General features: G+C 41.8%; 1 pseudogene; it reads right to left on the bottom strand.

Moving 5' to 3' along the window:
* Positions 1-628, bottom strand: LOC132225877 (protein EURL homolog; annotated as a pseudogene).
* Positions 629-8,188: the final 7,560 nt, after the last annotated feature.

Genomic DNA, 8,188 nt, shown 5'->3' on the forward strand with positions numbered 1-8,188 from the left:
TTACTCTTTGCTGTAATGTGGATGCTGGGCCTGTGGGTTAGGGATTGTCTCTTCTTTTCTCTGTGCCTGGTCATGACTATGAGGCAACAATACACTTTCGTGGCATGAAGTGGCACCTGAATCTTGTACCTTAGCAAGCCCAGAGTCTCACTTTTCTCTGCTCTGATACTCTTTGTGTGCAGCCCAAGAGGCCACCGCACTTCCCATCCATCCACTTTGCTTAGTACTTTGGTACTTGGGAATCCAGCTGTGGGAGTAACTTTCTATCTGGCTTATGCCTGAAATGAAACAGGTGATGCTGGGAGTTTTAGAACATTTAGAATCTGAATCCACATCCTTCTTTTCTGTGTAGTATGCAATCCAGTTTATCTTCTTAGTCAAAATGGTGTTAACAACTTCACAATAAGTACTTTTTGAAAGCTTAGATCAAGGGCAATTCTGGCTTGCAATCAAATGGTATTTTTCAAAGCAGTCTTTACGGCCCCGTACTGATACGGTGTGCGAGAGATTGGATTGGTACCCTCAATATTCAGCTCAAAACAAGAGTGGCAGAAGGAGAGTGTCTCTTCGCCTGTTACCAGTTGACAAACACTACAAATGTCATCACAAACTGTTCCTCTTTATTCATAGTGCCTGCCCAGCTCAGCGCACCACCGCAGCCTTTCTGTGCATTGGGCTCCTGCAGTATGTCTTTATTTTAAATAAATAGCAGTTGGACATTGTTGTACAGCCCTGAGTGGTTGGGAAGTCTTATTATGAAAAATGACAGAGTAGAATAGAGTCTGTGTTTATAGCTACAGTGGATGAATCAAAGGAAGAAGATAGGATTGGATTAACATCATTAAAGTATCCCTAACAAAAGCAGAAAAGTTCAGACAGTTATAAAATTATGTTAGCCCAGCAAATTGGCTCAGAGGTTGAGCGTCGACCCATGAACCAAAAGTTCACTGGTTCAAATCCCAATCAGGACACAGGCCTGGGTTGTGGGCTCGATCCCCAGTAGGGGGCATGCAGGAAGCTGCTGATCAATGTTTCTCTCTCATTGATGTTTATCTCTCTCTCCCTTTTGCTTCCTCTCTCTCTAAAGTCAATAAGAACATATTTTTAAATTATGTTAAGTTCAGACATAAAATTATATTAAGATAGACTTCAGCTATAAAGAAGTGAAGCGGTTAACAAGTCCTCTCCTCAAAACACAGCTATGAGCCCTGACCGGTTTGGCTCAGTGGATAGAGCATCGGCCTGCAGACTGAAAGGTCCCAGGTTCAATTTCGGTCAAGGGCATGTGCCTTGGGTTGCGGGCACATCTCCAGTAGGAGGTGTGCAGGAGGCAGCTGATTGATGCTTCTCTCTCATCGATGTTTCTAACTCTCTTTCCCCCTCCCTTCCTCTCTGTAAAAAATCAATAAAATATATTAAAAAAAACAACACAGCTATGAAACTGAACAAAGTTTTCAAAATCACTTATTTCAGGGTGATGAGAATCTATAGGGCTTAGCAAACAGCAAATTGAAAACTGTATATTTGTTAAGGATCGCTGAACAATGGAAGTCTTCAATTGAAGAATGGGTGTTCTGGCCTAGGGCTTCCTCCTTCTACATCCTAATTTGTTGGAGCTGTTGTCCTATTAGGGTGGTTGTTAGGAACTCAGTTCCTTTATCCTGCTCCACTACAGCAATTGTTGGGTCTGAGTTATCCCTTTGCCAGGGACTGGACCTCCTTGGATATCTGGTATCAGAAGACAGAGAAGGCATGAGAAGTTGTGGGTATATAAGAAAGTCTTTATTGTAGAAGCCAGTGGCTATGTAACCATTGCTAACAAGGGACCATTAGACAAAACAGTTCTTCAAAGCCAAGTCGCTTACAGTAGCCACACACCGGCTAGGTAACAATACATCTTTCTCACACAACAGCAGCAGCCTCTGTACCTACAGCAGCCTCACATAACAGCAGTTTAGCCTGATATAGGAGCAGCCCTCAGGCTCTACATAGCAGCCGCACCTGAGCTGCCGGAGGGTCAGTAACAACTTTATACTACTTAGACAAGAGTGGCTTCTTTCCAAAAGAGTGCCCTCAGTCTTTTGGGATATAGAAGGGCATGCTTGTGCAGTGTACATAAGCAGATTACTGTGGCCTTGCTCTTGCACTTGTGTAAAGTCCTTGGACACCCTGAGTAAGATTCCCACGCTCAGAGTGGCCTTAAGCATCCGGTGTACTCTGAAGAGGGTACCCACAGTGGTGTTGGCTGTGAAAGCCAGTAGCTTTGCTGCAGCAAGAGGCTAACTTGATTTGGAGTAGTGGTTGGAAAACCCATACCCAGCAAATAGGAAATACCTGCAGCTCTTTTAGCTTTAGGTCTTGATTGGGGCTGAAGGCAGATAGGAGGACAATCCAGAAATTTAACAGAGATAAATCCCACCCCCCCAATTTTATTGAGATATAATTGACACACATCACTGTGTAAGTTTAAGGTGTATAGCATAATGGTTTGACTTACACATATGTATTGTAAAATAATTACTGCAATAAATTTAGTTAGCATCTATCATCTCCAATAAAAAGAAAAGAAAAGAAACAAATTTTCCTTATGATGAAAACTCTTAGGATTAACTCTTTTAACAACTTTTACATCTTATATAATAAAAGGCTAATATGAAAATTGACCGAACGGCAGAAAGACTGGTCGCTATGACATGCACTGACCACCAGGGGCAGACGCTCAATGCAGGAGCTCATGGCTGGTGAGCACAGCCACAGTGGTGGGAGCCTCTCCCACATCCGTGGCAGCACTAAGGATCTCTGACTGCTAGCTTAGGCCTGCTCATTGTGGGGAGCGGGCCTAAGCCATCAGTTAGATATTCCCCGGGGGCTCCCGGACTGCAAGAGGGCACAGGCTGGGATGAGGGACCTCCCCTCCGAGTACACGGATTTTGTGCACTGGGCCTCTAGTATATCATAAGCAGAAGTGTTAACTATAGTTGGCATGTTGTACATTATATTCCTAGTACTTATTTATCTTATAACTGGAAATTTATAACTTTTGACTACCTTCCTCCAAATCTCCCTCTCCCATCTCTGCCTCTGGTAACCACAAATCTGATCTCTTTTTATGAGTTTTTTATTTTATTTTAAAAAATCTTTATTGTTGAAAGTATTACATAGGTCCTCCTTTTCCCCCCATTATCCTCCTCCAGCCTGCTCCCATCCTCCCGCCCCTGCCCCAGACCCTCACCACCCCATTGTCTGTGTCCACAGGTTATGCATATATGCATACAAGTTCATTGGTTGATCTCTTCACATATAAGTGAGGTCACACAGCATTTGTCTTTTTTCTGACTTATTTCACTTAGCTTATGCCCTCATGGTCCATACATGTTGTTGTAAATGGCAGATTTCCTCATTTAAAAAAGTTTTTTTATTGTTGATAGTGTTATAGATATCCATCATTCCCCCTTCTCCTTCTGCCCAGCCTCACACCCCTCCTCTCCACCCCCCCAGCCTTTACCACTCTATTGTCTGTGTCTTATGGGCTATGCATATCCTATATAATAAAAGCCTAATATGCTGGTTGGCCAGTCAGCCATTCAACCAATGAAAGTGTAATATGCTAATGATATGCTAAGGCCACTCAACCACTCACTATGATGTGCACTGACCACCAGGGGGTAGATAGTCGACCGGTCGACCAGTTGCTATGATGTGCACTGACCACCAGGGGGAAGATGCTCTAACCAGTAGGTAAGCTTGCTGCTGGGGTCTGGCTGATTGGGACTGAGCCCTCCCGCGGTCCCTCTCCAACTGGCCAGCCTCCCGTAACCCTCCCCAGCCCTGATCATGCACCGGTGGGGTCCCTCAGCCTGGCCTTCACCCTCTCACAATCTGGGACCCCTTGGGGGATGTCAGAGAGCCTGTTTCTGCCTGATCCCACAGGCCAGGCCTAGGGACCCCACTGGTGCACGAATCTGTGCACCAGGCCTCTAGTAAGTATATAAGTTCTTTGGTTTATATCTTCTGGCCTTCCCCTTCCCCATCCCAACTTATGTCGCTCTGTTCAATGCCTCCATGCCTTGGGACTTATTTTGTTGGTCAATTCATTTTGTTCATTAAATTCCACATGTAAGTGAGGTCATGTGATACTTGTCTTTCTCTGGCTGGCTTATTTCACTTAGCATAATAGTCTCCAGGTACCTCTATGCTGTTTCAAAGGGTAAGAGATCCTTCTTTTTTACAGCTGCATAGTATCCCATTGTGTAAATGTACCGCAGCTTTTTTATCCACTCATCTACTGATGGGCATTTAGGCTGTTTCCAGATCTTAGCTATTGTAAATTGTGCTGCTATGAACATAGGGATGCATATATCCTTTCTGATTGGTGTTTCAGGTTTTTTAGGATATATTCCCAAAAGTGGGATCACTGGGTCAACTGGCAGTTACATTTTTAACTTTTTGACGGAACTCCATACTGTTTTCCACAGTGACTGCACCAGTCTGCATTTCCACCAGCAGTAAACTGGTGTTCCCTTTTCTCCACATTCTTTCCAGCACTTGGTGCTTGTTGGTATATTATCAGAACAGGGATAGATGGGGGGAAAGGATACACCTACACATTGTGTACTCTCAACAGTTAAAAATGGTTAAGTAGTTCTCATGTGTTGACATAGAAAACTAAGCTGTTGTTGAATAAAAACTGCCAGGTAGCTTCTTAAATAATGCGACTTATATACATCTCAACCTCTCCCTCCACGGGGTGTGTGTGTGTGTGTGGGGGGGGGGGCGGGGACTTGAAAGGTTCTAAAAGAAACAGAGGTTTACTCTAGGAACTGGGACTTCAGATATATTATACTTTGTTATTTTTTTGTACTATTAGAATGGGGAAAGAACATGTGTCATTTTTAAAATCAGCAAAAGCTATTTTCATTAAAAGTGTAATTGCAACCATCACTAAAGAAAAATCCCAAAAGTGTTCATAGCATACACTACTTAATATACAAATTGCATAAATGAATATGCAACATAATAGTCAATGCCATCTTTTGGTCACCTAAGTAACAAAATAAAAAAAAAATGAAAATAAAATAAAATAAAAAATGATTTCAGGAAGGGAAAGAGAGAGAGAGGGAGAAGAGCAGAGGAGAGGAGAGGGAGAAACATTAATTTGTTGCTACACTTATTCATACATTCATTGGTTGGTTATTGAATGTGCCTTGACTAGGGATCAAACCTGCACCCTTGGTGTATGGGATGATACTCCAACCAACTGAGCTACCCGGACAGAACACATAAGCATTCTGGTGCACGCTCAAGCACTTTTTCATGTGTTACTAAATTTCATGACCGGATAGCACAGGCTGTCTTGCCCCAAAGTACTCTGCCAAAGAGTTTGATTACTGTGAAATGACACGCTATGATGTAGTAGCATCAGTTCTAGAGCTATCTGGCTGGGAAATCTAGGCAAGTTCCTTAGCCTTTCTGAATCTCAGCTTCCTCCTTTATAAAAATAATATCTGCACTGTTTACTTAAACAAAATTGTAAGGATCAAATTATCTAATTTGATGTGTTACCTAATTACCTAATGTATGTGAAAACATTTTCTAAACTCTAAAGTATAAGGGTTTACTCATGTTTATTAAGAAAGGAAACCTGCCTTTAATAACCGAGAGGATGGATATTACCACATTTAAAACGATGTCAAGCAGAGAACTTTGGAAGAAAGTTCCCAGTGAAATGGGAAGGGTAAGCGTTAACTCTAGAATTAGAATCAAACTTTAACTCTGGCATCTTTCTACTAAAAATGATAGGATAATATTTTGATGCTTTGAACCAAATAAAACCCAGAAGCAATTGCTACATGGTGATAGGTAAGGGAAAGTGTAATCCAAGTCACTAGAAAGACTTTGATCTAAAATGAAAGTTTTCTCTCCCTGCTAGTCAGGCAGACATCTAATTACTCTTGTTTGATATAGATAATTTTATTGATTTTAAAGTTAGATATCCAAAAATGAAGGTTTTGCATTTGCACAGAGTTATTTAGCTGGCATTAAGAATAAAACCCAGTCAATAATAGTAATTTTTGTTTTACTGTGATTTGTTCTAGTTTCAATTAAGGAGTTGGCTATTTCATAGGCCCTTTCTTTATGTGAATGCTTTAAAGATAATCTCTCTCTAGTAGAGGGTTTAATGTGGAACTATTTTTCATCTTATATAATGTTTCAGACACAAAACCAGAACAAAAGAATCTTAAAGACAAGCTATGGGAATGTTGGGATAAGAAAGATGAACTGAAATGAGTCTCTTCCCCTTTAAATTGTGTCAATGCTCATTACTGTTTGTCTACTTCAACCCAATGAGGCATGAGAATACTCTTCCTTCCCTCTTGCTGTCCTTTGAACAATGGGACAGTCAGGAGACCTGGGCTCTGGACCCAGCTCTGGTCCTTAGGAGCTGAGCGACCTGATGGTGAAGGCTCATGCGGCAGAGGGCCCAGAGCTAGCATCCACTGATCCTTCACGCCAGGCATAGGGCTGCACTTTACCCACTTTCTTTTTATCCTCACTATTCTGTAAAGTAAATGGTATTGTCCCTTTTTAAACATTTTTTATTTTTATATGTTTTTATTGACTTCAGAGAGGAAGGGAGAGGGAGAAAGAGATAAAAACATCAATGATGAGAGAGAATCATCGATCAACTGCCTCCTGCACGCCCCCCACTGGGGATAGAGCTGACAACCTGGGCATGTGCCCTGACCCGGGAACTGGCGACCTTTTGGTTCCTGGGTCGACGCTCAACTGCTGAGTCATGCTGGCTGGGCAGAATTGTCCCTTTTTTACAGATGAGGGAATTAAACTTGTGAGAGTTAAGTTAACTTGGCACAGGTTGCCCAAAAGAGATCTACTTTGAAGACTAGATGAAATAAGGTTTAAGAAAATGCTTTGACAATTGTAAAATGCTATACTGATTTAAACTATAATTGTTTTAGTTCTCAGGAAAATAAAAATCTGTCTTTTCCAAGTGCTCTTTCTAGATGGGCACCCACCTATTTTGCATTTATATAGCAGCTGCTTCCATTTCCAAAAAGGGCAAGATGAGTATTTGCAAGGTTTTCTGCTGGCCCTACTGTCACAACCAGCAGAAAACACTTGTTTCTGCTGCAAGTATTGCAAAGATGACAGTTCTGAGAGGAAAGCAAAAGGAAATCTACATTCCTCACTATTCTGTTAGGGTTTAATACAATCGCAGTGTGCTAATGAAGCAGTGAATTTTATTATATGCGTGGGAGTCACTGGGCTCAGAATGGCCTTGCATCCTAATCGGTCCTTCCGGGAGGTCCGTCTGCTTCTATGACTTTACGGTCTTGTCTTTTTATTCACACAAGCAGTGCACACACAGCCTATTTGTCAACTTCACAAGCACTCAGCTGTAAACATAAATGACTCTCAGATGATCCTGATAGCTGGTGTGTCCAGAGAGAGAAGACCGTTGCATCCAGCTGCCTCACTCTCAGAATGACTGGCAACTTCTTTAGAAGAGGCTGCAGCCCTTTCTCTCATACAAAGGTTATCAAAACGCCCACCAAGCAATTCTGTTTTCCCTGAGGGTTGTAACTACTATTAGAACAATTAGCCTTCTTATGGTCATATGACACCAAACAGCAGGGAAAAAGAGGCAAAACCTCATTCCCATTTTCTAACTAGGACTATGTAGTTCGTTATCTCTTTTCTCAGGCCAATCTTACTAATGATATTTCTAGCCTGTTTTGCTTCTCAGGAGTCAGATCATCAAGTATAGCATTTTGCTTATTCTCATGACCCTGATGCATTATGATCCTCATTTATTTAGTTGGAAAGACTGAGAGAATTCTCAGCTGCCAAGTTAGAAAGCACCAGAAGCCTTGGTGTGAGAAATCTGATTACTTGATCCCCCCGCCCCATACTTATGCACGTCACATCGAGTGACCTCTTTTAGTATTGCAATTTTCTTTCTATATAAAAGAAGCTAGTTTTATGGATTTAAACAAGCTGAATGAAATATATCTCAGAGTTGTTTTGCTACGTTGCTGTGCCAATAACAGGTTTTTGCCAGTTAAAATTCTTTCTTTGTTTTTTCTTTTTCTTTTTAAAACTCTGTTTGGCCCTAGCCAGTTTGGCTCAGTGGATAGAGCGTCGGCCTGTGGACCTAAGGGTCTCGGGT

Source organism: Myotis daubentonii, chromosome 1, assembly GCF_963259705.1.
Source record: "Myotis daubentonii chromosome 1, mMyoDau2.1, whole genome shotgun sequence".
NCBI lineage: Eukaryota > Metazoa > Chordata > Mammalia > Chiroptera > Vespertilionidae > Myotis > Myotis daubentonii.